Source organism: Trifolium pratense, linkage group LG5 (genome assembly GCF_020283565.1).
Source record: "Trifolium pratense cultivar HEN17-A07 linkage group LG5, ARS_RC_1.1, whole genome shotgun sequence".
In the NCBI taxonomy this organism is placed as follows: Eukaryota; Viridiplantae; Streptophyta; class Magnoliopsida; order Fabales; family Fabaceae; genus Trifolium; species Trifolium pratense.
Window position 1 is genome coordinate 44,527,354 of NC_060063.1, and position 16,951 is coordinate 44,544,304.

Genomic DNA, 16,951 nt, shown 5'->3' on the forward strand with positions numbered 1-16,951 from the left:
GCTCAAAGCACAAAACAAAAATATCAAAAGCACAAAACAAAATATCAAAAAAACAAAATTTAGTGCCACCAAACCAGGAAAGTAACAAAATTTAAACATCTCCTTGCTGTGTTCCCTACTTCCCTTTGCCTCCACCGACTCCATCAAAAATATTGATGGGTGATGCCATGCGTCATTACATGGAAAAAAGGAACAATTGCAAGCGTTTTTAGAAGAAATTTGACTTGTTTCATAGAGGAATAATGCACTAGTTTGAGAATATTTGCAAAGGAAGAAAGTAGTTGAAGCTTGGTAAAAAATAAGCAAAAGTATTGATTTCACGCCTGGGGCGAAATTTTGGCGCCTGGGGCGTGAGTTTCCGTGCCTGGGGCGAAATTCTTCGTGTCTGGGGCGAAAATCTCATTTATTGGCCTCAGCTATAAAAGGAGTAGATCTGAAATTGTGGATCGAAAAATTGACATTGGAAACGACATTTTGAAGAACATTTGGAGATCTAGAAGCTTGGAGGCAAGGATTGAAGTGTGGAAACACATCAAGATCAACTTGTAATCATTCTTTTGATTGTAATGTCTCCTTTCACTATGTGTAACTAAATTTCCATGATTGGTCCTTAGGGGATTCTGATTATTATTTCTCTTGAACAATGTGATTATCATTTGATATGATCAATGAATTACAAAGTTAGTTTCTTTGATTATTCCTTATACTTAATGCTTTATATGAATTAGCTACTTATATGATGATTTCAATGATTTGTTTTACTATGACGATAGGAATGAATCATAGATCTAGGAATAATTAATCAATTAACTTTCACTTAAGACATTTCAGATTGTTAATTGAGATTTAACGGATTAAATTTTGTATTCCTCAATTGATCATAGATTACCTAAGACATTAGGAATTGATGATCAAGGGAGAAGATTATGTTACCAAGACATTGGGCATAATCACTTGAGATTTAATCTAATCATGAAACTAAATTAAGTAATTTGTAATCATACATGAAATTATCAAGAGAAATAGTAATTAGATGAACCAAAAGGATCAATCGCTTTTCTTCCATCAATTTGAATTCTAAGTCAATTTTAAAAGTTTATGATCAACTTTTGAACCAAACAAAATTCCCCCCCCTTTTTACATTTAAATTTATGTGTTTAACTATGTATTCAATTTGTGTTTGAATTATAACAATCCCTGAGGATCGATAATTTTTACTACTTGCGATAATTTTGTGCACTTGCAAAATATCTATCAAGTTTTTGGCGCCGTTGCCGGGGATTGTTGATTGATTCAACAAGGCAATTGGACCATATATGTAACGCCCCAATATTTTATATATGCACTTTATTAATTTATTATTTGATAAATAAATTCTATAGTAATATCGATATTAATTATTTTGTATTCTTTAATTATTTTAGTATTTTAGTATTGAATTATGAAATAATCAAATCAACTTTGGCTACCTTAAGGGAATAGTCCACGCTAGCTAGTCTTAAAGATTGAAAGCCTTGCCTTACATAGTATTCAAAATATGTCACACGTAGATCCAATGTATCAGTTAAGGAATATTGGCCAACCATGATCATTCATTAGCACCTTAATTACTTTCTTAAGTTGTGAATACTAATTATTACGTCATTATGCTGCCAGTAACCATTCTCCTACTCTCTTGATGAGACCAAATTCATACCTTTTTATTTTCCATTCCTTATATAAGGTCAAGGCAATTAAGCTATAGTAATTTCTCTTAACTACCATTATTCTATTTAATCTAGACCATTCTATTAGTTCATTGCTCAGCCACATATATTGAGGAAAATATCAAAAATCTCTATTAGAAGCCTCACGCAAATTTTGAGACTCTCACACCATTCTCTTGATTTTTCAAGTCTCACGATCATCATCTATAGTCCATTGAAAATATTTTAAGTCTCTCAAGTATCTATATACCATCTATTTTCTTCTATATTTCATGTAAGTCTTTCTATACATCCTTCTCTATTTTATCCCTTGTTTCACCTTGTGAATCCTAATTCTATGTCATTTTCATTTTCCCTTGGGTTGTCTCCGTTAACCGTCGGATCGTCGAATCGAACCTTTGGAGCGTGAGATATCGTATATGCACTGTAGCTGCGAATTTAAGATAGTATAGTGATTGGAAGAAAGCACTTGAGGTAAGGGCTTTTTCCCCATACATTCATGCTACATAGGGATTTGTTGTGAGATGATGGTAGAACCTTTATCACTTAAAATAAACCAAAGGAATTAATTCTATAAAAATAAATAAATTCGTTTGTATATATGCTTCTAGTAATTAGACTAATTATACATATGCCTAGTGCTTGCTTATTATTGCATATGCCTTGTCATGCATGCCGTGTATATATATGTTTGTTAATTTCCTATTTATTTCATATGATTAAAGATTTTGGTTTCCTTCTTTTCTTTGAAGCGTATGAATATTAGTTTGTGGGTGTGATCTAATAAATATAAATTAAGGGACGTGAATAAAAATACAGGGAGTGTTAGTTATGTCGCAGGTCAAGTTGGTCTTGTTAAGGAAGTGGAGTTTCATGCATCATATAGGATGTGTATAGCAGTGTTCCTATAGGTAGCCTTTGTGGCTTGGTTTATTTTTTTAGCCTGTGTGGCTTGTTTATTTTTAGCCTGTGTGGCTGGTTTATTTTTTTTTAGCCTGTGTGGCTGGTTTAATTTAGCCTGTGTGGCTTGGAGCCTGTGTGGCTGGTTCTCTCATTGGTATGAGATTTATTATCCGGATCATTAGTATTTCATATAGGGTTGTCTTAGTCGCATTGCACTTCATATAGGAAGGAAGAACTAACAAGAGTAAATAATTATTCTGGTCTTAAAAGAACTAATGTAATTGGAAGGAAAGAAAGAAAAATATATATATATAAGAATTATTAATGTACGTAGCAAAACTGATTGTTGCTCTCTTTTTATTTGGATGGTCATGTAATTTGGGTTATGTGTTAATATGTGTCACCGTTGCTTTTTGTTTCGGTTCTTATATTTGTACTCTAATCATCAAAGGTTTTTCTTAAAACTAGTAATTATATTTTTCATAAGGTGAAGTGTTTTGTTATTATTTTATAACATTTTCTTGTGGTGAGTATGATTCAATGTGGACCAGGAAATTGACCCTTACAACCAACATTTTAGGTACTCAAGGAGAAAGCTTTGATTGAATGTGATGTGATGCTTGAAGCGCGTACGAACAGGGGAAAAATTGGGTTTTGTAAATTGAGAATTTTATGTAAATAGTTCTTTGTTGTATTTTCTTCCGCTGGAAATTTTAAACTATTACTCATTTTAATTAAGTTTATATTTTAATTGAATTTCAATTCAGATTTTATTATACTATTTCATTTGATAAAAAAAAAAGTAGCTTCATATTTTCTAATTAAGCAGAATTTTTACAAATATTTTGGATAAAAATCCGGGATGTTACATTTGGTATCAGAGCAATAATCCTCGGACAAATTTTTGGGGTGGGAGCGATTTTGTATGACGAATACCTTGATTTATGTGTGATTTTGTGGTCGTGCTTAATTTTTATGATTGATGCTTTCTTGTGTGATTCTTGTAAGGTGATTGTATGAAAATGATTGTATGATTTTTCTTGTTTAAAGGAAATGATTTTGTGATTGTTAGAAGCTATGTTTGCTTTTATGAATTTTCTATTGAATAGTCTTTATACTATTTTAATTGAAAGGAATGAATTTTTAGGATGACTATATGTTATAAGGCATTTTTATGAGTGAAATATTTTTGAATAATTTTGTGGTCTTTAGTTGTGAACGATTGTTTTTCCTACTATGATTTTAAGATAAGTAAATTCGTAGAGAATATCTATGAAGTAATATGATTTTTAGAAAAATGCTTTTACCATATTTTGAATTAGAGATTAGAGGTTTTTCTTAAAGCTGCAAAAATACTTTTACCTTTGCAATTTTTCTTGCTAGTTATGTTATTGGCTTTTATTTAGCATCAGAGTGCGCAGCAGAAATACTACGTTAATATATTTTATGTCTCACCTTATTCTTAAACTTTCTTATCTTGTCAAAATTTATTTAAAGAAGTTCTTTACATAAAGAGTTTTTGAAAATTATACTTCAAAATTTTTTGTCTAGTTTCGGGGACAAAACTAAATATTTGGTGGGTAGAATGTAAGACCCGAGAACTTTATTTTAATATATAGATAACTATCAAAATGCTTTAACTTCGTCTTTTATAACAAGTGGTTTTATCACGCTTGATTTTATGAGAGAAATTTAAGTTAATCTTTTATTTTCTAGTTTCGAGGACGAAACTCTTTTAAGGGGGTAATAATGTAACGCCCCAATATTTTATATATGCACTTTATTAATTTATTATTTGATAAATAAATTCTATAGTAATATCGATATTAATTATTTTGTATTCTTTAATTATTTTAGTATTTTAGTATTGAATTATGAAATAATCAAATCAACTTTGGCTACCTTAAGGGAATAGTCCACGCTAGCTAGTCTTAAAGATTGAAAGCCTTGCCTTACATAGTATTCAAAATATGTCACACGTAGATCCAATGTATCAGTTAAGGAATATTGGCCAACCATGATCATTCATTAGCACCTTAATTACTTTCTTAAGTTGTGAATACTAATTATTACGTCATTATGCTGCCAGTAACCATTCTCCTACTCTCTTGATGAGACCAAATTCATACCTTTTTATTTTCCATTCCTTATATAAGGTCAAGGCAATTAAGCTATAGTAATTTCTCTTAACTACCATTATTCTATTTAATCTAGACCATTCTATTAGTTCATTGCTCAGCCACATATATTGAGGAAAATATCAAAAATCTCTATTAGAAGCCTCACGCAAATTTTGAGACTCTCACACCATTCTCTTGATTTTTCAAGTCTCACGATCATCATCTATAGTCCATTGAAAATATTTTAAGTCTCTCAAGTATCTATATACCATCTATTTTCTTCTATATTTCATGTAAGTCTTTCTATACATCCTTCTCTATTTTATCCCTTGTTTCACCTTGTGAATCCCAATTCTATGTCATTTTCATTTTCCCTTGGGTTGTCTCCGTTAACCGTCGGATCGTCGAATCGAACCTTTGGAGCGTGAGATATCGTATATGCACTGTAGCTGCGAATTTAAGATAGTATAGTGATTGGAAGAAAGCACTTGAGGTAAGGGCTTTTTCCCCATACATTCATGCTACATAGGGATTTGTTGTGAGATGATGGTAGAACCTTTATCACTTAAAATAAACCAAAGGAATTAATTCTATAAAAATAAATAAATTCGTTTGTATATATGCTTCTAGTAATTAGACTAATTATACATATGCCTAGTGCTTGCTTATTATTGCATATGCCTTGTCATGCATGCCGTGTATATATATGTTTGTTAATTTCCTATTTATTTCATATGATTAAAGATTTTGGTTTCCTTCTTTTCTTTGAAGCGTATGAATATTAGTTTGTGGGTGTGATCTAATAAATATAAATTAAGGGACGTGAATAAAAATACAGGGAGTGTTAGTTATGTCGCAGGTCAAGTTGGTCTTGTTAAGGAAGTGGAGTTTCATGCATCATATAGGATGTGTATAGCAGTGTTCCTATAGGTAGCCTTTGTGGCTTGGTTTATTTTTTTAGCCTGTGTGGCTTGTTTATTTTTAGCCTGTGTGGCTGGTTTATTTTTTTTTAGCCTGTGTGGCTGGTTTAATTTAGCCTGTGTGGCTTGGAGCCTGTGTGGCTGGTTCTCTCATTGGTATGAGATTTATTATCCGGATCATTAGTATTTCATATAGGGTTGTCTTAGTCGCATTGCACTTCATATAGGAAGGAAGAACTAACAAGAGTAAATAATTATTCTGGTCTTAAAAGAACTAATGTAATTGGAAGGAAAGAAAGAAAAATATATATATATAAGAATTATTAATGTACGTAGCAAAACTGATTGTTGCTCTCTTTTTATTTGGATGGTCATGTAATTTGGGTTATGTGTTAATATGTGTCACCGTTGCTTTTTGTTTCGGTTCTTATATTTGTACTCTAATCATCAAAGGTTTTTCTTAAAACTAGTAATTATATTTTTCATAAGGTGAAGTGTTTTGTTATTATTTTATAACATTTTCTTGTGGTGAGTATGATTCAATGTGGACCAGGAAATTAACCCTTACAACCAACATTTTAGGTACTCAAGGAGAAAGCTTTGATTGAATGTGATGTGATGCTTGAAGCGCGTACGAACAGGGGAAAAATTGGGTTTTGTAAATTGAGAATTTTATGTAAATAGTTCTTTGTTGTATTTTCTTCCGCTGGAAATTTTAAACTATTACTCATTTTAATTAAGTTTATATTTTAATTGAATTTCAATTCAGATTTTATTATACTATTTCATTTGATAAAAAAAAAAAAGTAGCTTCACATTTTCTAATTAAGCAGAATTTTTACAAATATTTTGGATAAAAATCCGGGATGTTACATTTGGTATCAGAGCAATAATCCTCGGACAAATTTTTGGGGTGGGAGCGATTTTGTATGACGAATACCTTGATTTATGTGTGATTTTGTGGTCGTGCTTAATTTTTATGATTGATGCTTTCTTGTGTGATTCTTGTAAGGTGATTGTATGAAAATGATTGTATGATTTTTCTTGTTTAAAGGAAATGATTTTGTGATTGTTAGAAGCTATGTTTGCTTTTATGAATTTTCTATTGAATAGTCTTTATACTATTTTAATTGAAAGGAATGAATTTTTAGGATGACTATATGTTATAAGGCATTTTTATGAGTGAAATATTTTTGAATAATTTTGTGGTCTTTAGTTGTGAACGATTGTTTTTCCTACTATGATTTTAAGATAAGTAAATTCGTAGAGAATATCTATGAAGTAATATGATTTTTAGAAAAATGCTTTTACCATATTTTGAATTAGAGATTAGAGGTTTTTCTTAAAGCTGCAAAAATACTTTTACCTTTGCAATTTTTCTTGCTAGTTATGTTATTGGCTTTTATTTAGCATCAGAGTGCGCAGCAGAAATACTACGTTAATATATTTTATGTCTCACCTTATTCTTAAACTTTCTTATCTTGTCAAAATTTATTTAAAGAAGTTCTTTACATAAAGAGTTTTTGAAAATTATACTTCAAAATTTTTTGTCTAGTTTCGGGGACAAAACTAAATATTTGGTGGGTAGAATGTAAGACCCGAGAACTTTATTTTAATATATAGATAACTATCAAAATGCTTTAACTTCGTCTTTTATAACAAGTGGTTTTATCACGCTTGATTTTATGAGAGAAATTTAAGTTAATCTTTTATTTTCTAGTTTCGAGGACGAAACTCTTTTAAGGGGGTAATAATGTAACGCCCCAATATTTTATATATGCACTTTATTAATTTATTATTTGATAAATAAATTCTATAGTAATATCGATATTAATTATTTTGTATTCTTTAATTATTTTAGTATTTTAGTATTGAATTATGAAATAATCAAATCAACTTTGGCTACCTTAAGGGAATAGTCCACGCTAGCTAGTCTTAAAGATTGAAAGCCTTGCCTTACATAGTATTCAAAATATGTCACACGTAGATCCAATGTATCAGTTAAGGAATATTGGCCAACCATGATCATTCATTAGCACCTTAATTACTTTCTTAAGTTGTGAATACTAATTATTACGTCATTATGCTGCCAGTAACCATTCTCCTACTCTCTTGATGAGACCAAATTCATACCTTTTTATTTTCCATTCCTTATATAAGGTCAAGGCAATTAAGCTATAGTAATTTCTCTTAACTACCATTATTCTATTTAATCTAGACCATTCTATTAGTTCATTGCTCAGCCACATATATTGAGGAAAATATCAAAAATCTCTATTAGAAGCCTCACGCAAATTTTGAGACTCTCACACCATTCTCTTGATTTTTCAAGTCTCACGATCATCATCTATAGTCCATTGAAAATATTTTAAGTCTCTCAAGTATCTATATACCATCTATTTTCTTCTATATTTCATGTAAGTCTTTCTATACATCCTTCTCTATTTTATCCCTTGTTTCACCTTGTGAATCCTAATTCTATGTCATTTTCATTTTCCCTTGGGTTGTCTCCGTTAACCGTCGGATCGTCGAATCGAACCTTTGGAGCGTGAGATATCGTATATGCACTGTAGCTGCGAATTTAAGATAGTATAGTGATTGGAAGAAAGCACTTGAGGTAAGGGCTTTTTCCCCATACATTCATGCTACATAGGGATTTGTTGTGAGATGATGGTAGAACCTTTATCACTTAAAATAAACCAAAGGAATTAATTCTATAAAAATAAATAAATTCGTTTGTATATATGCTTCTAGTAATTAGACTAATTATACATATGCCTAGTGCTTGCTTATTATTGCATATGCCTTGTCATGCATGCCGTGTATATATATGTTTGTTAATTTCCTATTTATTTCATATGATTAAAGATTTTGGTTTCCTTCTTTTCTTTGAAGCGTATGAATATTAGTTTGTGGGTGTGATCTAATAAATATAAATTAAGGGACGTGAATAAAAATACAGGGAGTGTTAGTTATGTCGCAGGTCAAGTTGGTCTTGTTAAGGAAGTGGAGTTTCATGCATCATATAGGATGTGTATAGCAGTGTTCCTATAGGTAGCCTTTGTGGCTTGGTTTATTTTTTTAGCCAGTGTGGCTTGTTTATTTTTAGCCTGTGTGGCTGGTTTATTTTTTTTTAGCCTGTGTGGCTGGTTTAATTTAGCCTGTGTGGCTTGGAGCCTGTGTGGCTGGTTCTCTCATTGGTATGAGATTTATTATCCGGATCATTAGTATTTCATATAGGGTTGTCTTAGTCGCATTGCACTTCATATAGGAAGGAAGAACTAACAAGAGTAAATAATTATTCTGGTCTTAAAAGAACTAATGTAATTGGAAGGAAAGAAAGAAAAATATATATATATAAGAATTATTAATGTACGTAGCAAAACTGATTGTTGCTCTCTTTTTATTTGGATGGTCATGTAATTTGGGTTATGTGTTAATATGTGTCACCGTTGCTTTTTGTTTCGGTTCTTATATTTGTACTCTAATCATCAAAGGTTTTTCTTAAAACTAGTAATTATATTTTTCATAAGGTGAAGTGTTTTGTTATTATTTTATAACATTTTCTTGTGGTGAGTATGATTCAATGTGGACCAGGAAATTGACCCTTACAACCAACATTTTAGGTACTCAAGGAGAAAGCTTTGATTGAATGTGATGTGATGCTTGAAGCGCGTACGAACAGGGGAAAAATTGGGTTTTGTAAATTGAGAATTTTATGTAAATAGTTCTTTGTTGTATTTTCTTCCGCTGGAAATTTTAAACTATTACTCATTTTAATTAAGTTTATATTTTAATTGAATTTCAATTCAGATTTTATTATACTATTTCATTTGATAAAAAAAAAAGTAGCTTCACATTTTCTAATTAAGCAGAATTTTTACAAATATTTTGGATAAAAATCCGGGATGTTACAATATACTTAGTTCATTATTTTAAATGTGTTTCGTTTTTTATAAAAAAAAATAAAATAAAATTATTTTTGTTGTTATTATTTTGTTTAGTGCAGTTGCTTATAAAATTATTTTCTGTTGTTTATGCAAGGTAGGAAGGTAGTCAGAGAACTCTTCTTTGACCCTGAGATCGAGAAAACTGCGAAAGCAAACAAAAAAGCAGCTCGATTAGCTCATGAAGCTGCTCGATCAGCAAGTGTTGCACCAGATATAAGTGAAGAAGAGGTTTCTAAATTCTAGTCCAACATCATAGTGTTATCTCGAATTTTTGACCATAAGCATTTAATATTAATTTGGTGCGCCATCTTAAATATGCCACTAAATTAAATGAATGAAAATAATAAACGGAATGTATCCATGACGGTCCAGAGTGAATGCATTAAATAAGTTAATAAAAGATATGAAAAGATGATCAAATTGCCTAATTAAGATTATTTAAAGGTCTTAAATTCATAAATGTCTTATTAACAAAGAGACAAAATTGCCTTCGAATCGAATGAGGTTTTCGAATCATAGTATTCGAAGAGATTCTGGTCTTAGAATTATTTTCAGCAGGAAATGGAAAGAGGATTCGAAGGCTAGGTTCGAGCGACAGTTGAAGCTAGAAGGCAGTTACTCTTTTCAAGCGAGATCAAGAGACCGTGGGATCATGTGTTTAGAGAGCTGGCGAAGCACGTTTGCATAAGCAGTTGTTCAATCTTGTGCCTATAAATAGTAGTTTCTTCAATTGGAATAAGGGTCACAATTCATATACAGAAAATTCACAAAACCTAAAGTATCCATGCGTTCGAGAGAAAAGGGTGAAGTGAAGAAAATGTATGAATTCGTGCACCATTTATTTTCTTTGTAAAACATTTACATTTTTAATGCAATTTTAATCTTTCTTTTTGCAATTCATCTTTTCAAACTCTTTTATTCGAGTGAATCTTGTTTAATTTACGTTTTCTTAGTAAATTATTCTTTCAAACTGGTTTACCAAATGTTTATTGCAACGATGAACATTAAGATCTACACACAAAACATGTCCTAGGATTTACTAGTTAGTCCTACAAGTAATTAAATTAAACTAGCGGTTGTTTACGAAAAACCAACGTAAACAAATTGGCACGCCCAGTGGGACTAGTTTTGTGTGTTTTTCTTTTCATTCTCATTACGATTGTTAGATTTTTGCTAAGTTTATGGATTTGAGGAGTGGCACATCCCTTCCAAATTTAACAAGTGTTAAGTCTCGTCGAAAAATGGTGAGACCACCCCCTCAAAACGCATCCACGAGTAATTTGTCCACGAGTGCTGGCGCAGGTTCTAGTAATGCTGGCCCAGAAGGACAACCACAAGCGTTTTCGTCAGACACTGCTTTTGATTCGACCATAGGGATAACAAACCCTACGTTTCACGCAAACACACTTGGTGGACATAATTCTGCCTCGATAGGGTCAACTCAAGTTTCCCATGTCTCGAATCCAATTAATCTGTAAATTCTCAAGGGAATCCAAATGATGCCAGGAGTCCTCCTAGATCTCCGTTTTCATTCCCAACTAACCCTGGATTAGGGATGCCAACAACTTTGATGGCAAATTTATTTAGTAACCAACATATGGAGAGTCCTCCAAGATTTTCCCCTTCAACATCAGGTGTTGGAAATTCAGGTTCGAGGCCAGTAACTCGGGCCTTAAGTTTGTCATCTGTGATGTCTTTAAGACAACAGATGGATGAAAGTAATCATGAAATGGTTAACACTTTGACGTCACGATTAGGAACTGTATTAAACCCTCTAATTAACAATACAAATGACAGTTACCAATTGTTGGCTGGTCAAATGAGTCGAATTGCTGATTTCTTTGGCGCTCCTCCAGTGCCTAACCAGCCATTTCGACCAATTCAGAACCAAATACCCGTTCAACATTAGAGTATGCCTGAATATAGTGGGTATAACATAAGTCAAGCTAACCCACCAGTAAGGGTTCGAGAAGAACCGCAAGTCCAAATGGGGATGCCTCGTGTCCCTAATCCTGGCGTGACTTTATTTCATCGAAACCAAGATGCTGATGAAGTTGTTAGAAATGTGCAACAAGATAATTATGAGGGCCAAAACAATTTTGCTAACATGGTTGAAACTATACTTATGCAAAATGGCCTTAACGTTGGTTTACATAGGCCAAACTTTGTATCAGCATTGTCTGAGTATGTACTCCAGACTGAATTAGTGAATCCACCGTCGAACACATTGCTAGATATTTGGCAGAGGTAGGGGACTTAGCAAATAATGAGAATCTAAGGATGAAATATTTTCCTAATTATATCAGTAAGAATGCCTTTACTTGGTTCATTACACTGCCCCCTGGTTCCATCCATCATTGGATTCAATTAGAAAGAGTTTTTCATGAGCAATTCTATATGGGGCAATCTAAAATTAGCCTTAAAGAGTTGTCAGGTGTGAGGCGAAAAACCTCAGAGTCCATTGAGGATTACCTAAATAGGTTTAGACTTCTTAAGGCTAGATGCTTTACTCAAGTGCCTGAACATGAGTTAGTTGAAATGGCCGCTGGTGGCCTTGACTACTCTATTCGAAAGAAATTAGACACCCAACATTTAAGGGATATGGCACAGTTAGCAGATAGAGTTCGACAAATCGAACGCCTTAAGATAGAAAAGGCTAGAACTTCTAAGTTTCAGAAAAAAGAAAAAGTTGCATATGTTGAAACTTATGAAGATGATAATGAGTATGAAATCAATCATGAAGATATTACTGAAAGTGAGGTTTGTGTGGCCGAATTAAAGCCAGGGCTTCCTTATACTTGTAAATTGCTAAAGCCTTCTGTTGGATATTTGAATTGGCTTAATTTTGCTAAAACAAATATACTAACAAGATGTTGGAAAACATGTTACAACATCATATTTATTCAAGGAAATCTCGCGCATTTATGAGAGCATCTGCTATTTATGGAAATCCACTTAAAGAGCACGCTCAATGGAGATTTGATCTGATCAGGAGCTTTAAGGATAAGACAAACTTAATGGAATAGCTGGATGACTTATCCTATCATATAAAGTCCTTTAAACACTTTTGGAAAGTCTTGATATATCCTTAATGAAGATTGAAAAAGTATCAGATCATCCTTTATGATTCTCAAGGAGCGTCTGAGCATTTGTGAAGAAAGAGGAGCGTGCCTAATCACTATATATACGAAGACCAAGCTCAAGACTAAGTATCTCATTGAAAAATATTAGTTACACATATTGAGTCTTTGTTGAGTCTTTTATTGTTTGATTGTAATTCTTGCTTGTGGATTCTATAACACGAGTTAAGAAGTAGTTTATTATTTTAAGGTGACTCCTAAGCTTTGAAGTACGGAGTGTACCGTGTGTGATTCACTTGAAGCTTTTAAGCAAAAGTGAAGTGTTGTCTTGGCAAGTTGTCGCCACATCATTCCTAACATTGTATAATCAACACAGGTTGTGTTGTGTGAGTGGAAGTGAGATGGGATCTCATGTCTAGGAGTTCCTAGGCAGAAGTTGCATGAGTAGTGTCGAGGTTATAAGGCGTAAACCAAGGGTTTGCTGGAGGTCTTAGTTTAAGGCGTAAATCCTAGGGTTTGCTGGAGGTCTTAGTAACTAGAGCTATTAGTGGATTTCCTTCCTGGATTGGTATCCCCCAGAGTAGGCAGTTGGCTGAACTGGGTTAACAATTACTTGTGTCATTTATTTATTCTCTGTCAGTTCTTTTTATATATATGTTATATAAGATGTGCCAACAATAGAAAACAACATTATTCACAAAGTAGTTGTTGGGACACCTTAGGCAACATCATTCTAGTGATACCAGAATTTCAATTGGATCAGAGCAGGCACCCTGTTCTGTTATTTTGGGTGAGCTCCAGGGAGAGTACTTTCTGGTACAATGGATAAAGAAGGAGGTTCAGTGTCTAAACCCCCTTTACTGACAGGTCCTGAGAACTATGATTATTGGAAATCTCGTATGGAGGCTTTCATAAAATCAATTGACAGCAGGACATGGAAGGCTGTGTTACGTGGATGGGAACCACCAATGGTTCTTGACAAAGATGGCAATAAAACTGATGTTAAGAAGCCACATGATGAATGGACAAAAGATGAGGATGATCTGGCACTTGGGAACTCCAAAGCCTTGTATGCTATTTTCAATGGTGTGGATGCTAACATGTTCAGGCTTGTAAAGAGATGTATTACTGCTAAGCATGCCTGGGAAATTCTGAGAAAGGCTCATGAAGGAACGTCAAAAGTGAAGCTATCTAAGCTTCAGATGCTCAAAACTAATTTTGAGAATCTTAGAATGAAGGAGGAAGAAACCATTCATGACTTTCAAATGAATGTGCTTGATTTCGCAAATTCATTTGATGCGCTTGGAAAACCTATCTCAGATGAGGAGTTAGTTGGAAAAATACTCAGATCTTTGCCTAAAAGATTTGATATGAAGGTGACAGCCATTGAGGAGGCTCATGATCTCTCCATCCTAAACTTAGATGAACTCATAGGATCTCTTCAGACCTATGAAATTGGCTTGAAAAGGAGGAATGAAAAGAAAGATAAGAATCTAGCCTTTTCCTCAAAAAGCACTGCTGATGACTTACAAGTTGAATCTGAAGGCGAAGAAAGCTTAGTTGAGTCTATGGCTATGCTTGGGAGACAATTCAACAAGTTGATGAAGAAAGTAGATCAAAGATCCAAGCCAAATGGTCGATTCAACAACAACAAACAGTCCAATTCTCAGAAAAAGGCAAATGAAGATGAAAGAGGAGTTAGATGTCATGAATGTGAAGGTTTTGGCCATATCAGACCTGAATGTCCAACCTTTCTAAAAAGGCAAAAGAAAAGTCTTGTGGTTTCATGGTCTGATACAGATTTAGAGGAGGAAGAATCTGCCAAATTTGTTAATGCTTTAACAGGGGTTTGTGTATCTGACTCAGAATCATGTGATGAGGAGGTAACCTATGAGGAACTAGCTGCTACTTATAAAGAACTTCATAATAGAAGTATAGAAGTTTGCAAAGCATTAGAGAAACAAAAGAAGATCAATGGTAAACTACAAGCTGAGAGAAATGACTTACTCATGAACATTGATAATCTCAACATTAAGGTTGAAGATCAGAGTAGTCAAATTCAACAGTTGGAAATGGAGAAGTCTAACCTCCTGTGTAAAGTTGCTGAACAGAGTGAAGAAGTAACCAAATTAAATGCTGATTTGGATCAAGTCACAAAAGTGGCTAAAATGATGACCAAAGGTACTGATGCCTTTGAGGAAATGTTACAAAGACAAAACTACGGGAAACCTAAGCCCATTGGTTTTGAACATGAAAGAGTAAAGCAACAGATGAAGTTCAACGATGCCACTATACATACTCCAATCAACAACACGTTTGTGTCAGGAGGATTGTCGCAACATCTTATGGAACATCCTGTGCCCAGGTTCTATAACTGGACATGTCATCATTGTGGAAGGAAAGGACATATTAGGCCTTTCTACTATAGGCTGCATGGATATCCAAGGAGAGTTCATCGAGAATTCTATACTCCTGTCTTCCCTAATGTTACAACAAGACAGGAATGGAGAGAAAAGAAGAAGATCACAGGTCTAATAGCTCATACATCCTTGAGAGCTTCTTCAAGAGAAACCTGGTACTTTGATAGTGGTTGTTCTAGACACATGACAGGTGTTGAACACTATCTTGAAGACTTGAAGTCATATGCTACCAGTTTTGTAACCTTTGGAGATGGAGTCAAAGGAGAGATCAAGGGAGTTGGTAAGCTTGCAAACCACGGCCTACCAAAACTAGATAATGTGCTGCTTGTAAAAGGGCTTAAAGCTAATCTAATCAGCATAAGCCAACTTTGTGATCAAGGCATGAAAGTTAACTTCACAAAAGCTGAATGCCTAGTTACAAACGAGCAAGGAGAGCTGTTGATGAAAGGAGTAAGGTCAAGAGACAACTGCTATCTCTGGATCCCTAAAGAAGAAGATGTACCAACATGTCTTATTAGTAAAGAAGATGAGGTAAAGTTGTGGCACCAAAAACTTGGCCACCTGCACCTCAAAGGCATGAAGAAGGCAATAGCTAAAGAGGCAATCAGAGGTCTTCCAAAACTCAAAATTGAGGAAGGAAGTATATGTGGAGAATGTCAAATAGGGAAGCAGACAAAGATGTCGCATCCAAAGTTGCAACATCTTACCACAACAAGGGTTCTAGAATTACTGCACATAGACCTGATGGGGCCAATGCAAGTGGAGAGCCTTGGAGGAAAAAGGTACGCGTTTGTCATGGTAGATGACTTTTCAAGGTTCACATGGATTGAATTTCTAAAAGACAAATCTGAAAGTTTTGATGCATTCAAAGAACTTTGTCTTCAACTCCAAAGAGAAAAGAACTCTGCTATTGTTAGGATACGAAGTGATCATGGTAAAGAGTTTGAGAATGCAAGCTTTCTTGAATTCTGCATCTCTGAAGGAATCAAGCATGAGTTCTCAGCTCCAATCACACCTCAACAAAATGGAGTTGTTGAGAGGAAGAACAGGACAATACAAGAGTCAGCCAGAGTGATGTTGCATGCAAAACATCTTCCATATCAATTCTGGGCTGAGGCTATGCATACTGCTTGTTATATTCACAATCGTGTCACACTCAGAACTGGAACTTCTACTACACTATATGAACTGTGGAAAGGCAGAAAACCAACTGTCAAACACTTTCATGTGTTTGGAAGTAAGTGCTATATTCTATCTGATAGAGAGCACAGAAGAAAAATGGATCCTAAAAGTGAAGAAGGATTGTTTCTTGGATACTCAACAAACAGCAGGGCCTATAGAGTTTACAACCAGAGAACCAAGGTAATAGTAGAATCTATCAATGTTGTGATAGATGATTTGACATCTGCTAAAACATCTGATGCTGAAGATGATGTTGCAACAACTTTGCCAACATCTGAAGAAGCTGTAGCAGAGAAAGAATCTGATTCAGATGATGAATCAATAAATCCTACACCTGGTCCTGTGAGAAAAGTTCCTTCAATAAGAATACAGAAGAACCATCCCAAGGATCTCATCATAGGAAATCCTGACCAGGGAATTGCTACAAGAAGGACAAATGAAGTGGTTACTAATTCGTGTTTTGTCTCAAAGGTTGAGCCTAAAAATGTAAAAGAGGCTCTCACTGATGAGTTTTGGATAGAAGCCATGCAAGATGAACTAACTCAGTTTAGAAGAAGTGATGTGTGGGATCTTGTTCCTAGACCCAATGATGTTAATGTCATAGGCACAAAATTGGTGTTCAAGAACAAGTCAGATGAAAATGGTGTTGTAACAAGAAACAAGGCAAGAC

General features: G+C 33.9%; 3 long non-coding RNA genes across 3 annotated transcripts; all 3 read left to right on the top strand.

Annotated features, from left to right (window-relative positions):
* Nucleotides 1–1,544: 1,544 nt before the first annotated feature.
* On the top strand, nucleotides 1,545–3,365 carry LOC123884997. The gene is made up of 2 exons (XR_006801042.1): nucleotides 1,545–2,180; nucleotides 3,190–3,365. It is a non-coding gene; the product is annotated as an uncharacterized LOC123884997 (long non-coding RNA).
* Nucleotides 3,366–4,586: 1,221 nt separating this feature from the next.
* On the top strand, nucleotides 4,587–6,407 carry LOC123884999. The gene is made up of 2 exons (XR_006801043.1): nucleotides 4,587–5,222; nucleotides 6,232–6,407. It is a non-coding gene; the product is annotated as an uncharacterized LOC123884999 (long non-coding RNA).
* A 1,223-nt stretch (nucleotides 6,408–7,630) lies between these two features.
* LOC123884996 lies at nucleotides 7,631–9,451 on the top strand. Its single transcript, XR_006801041.1, has 2 exons — nucleotides 7,631–8,266; nucleotides 9,276–9,451. It is a non-coding gene; the product is annotated as an uncharacterized LOC123884996 (long non-coding RNA).
* Nucleotides 9,452–16,951: the final 7,500 nt, after the last annotated feature.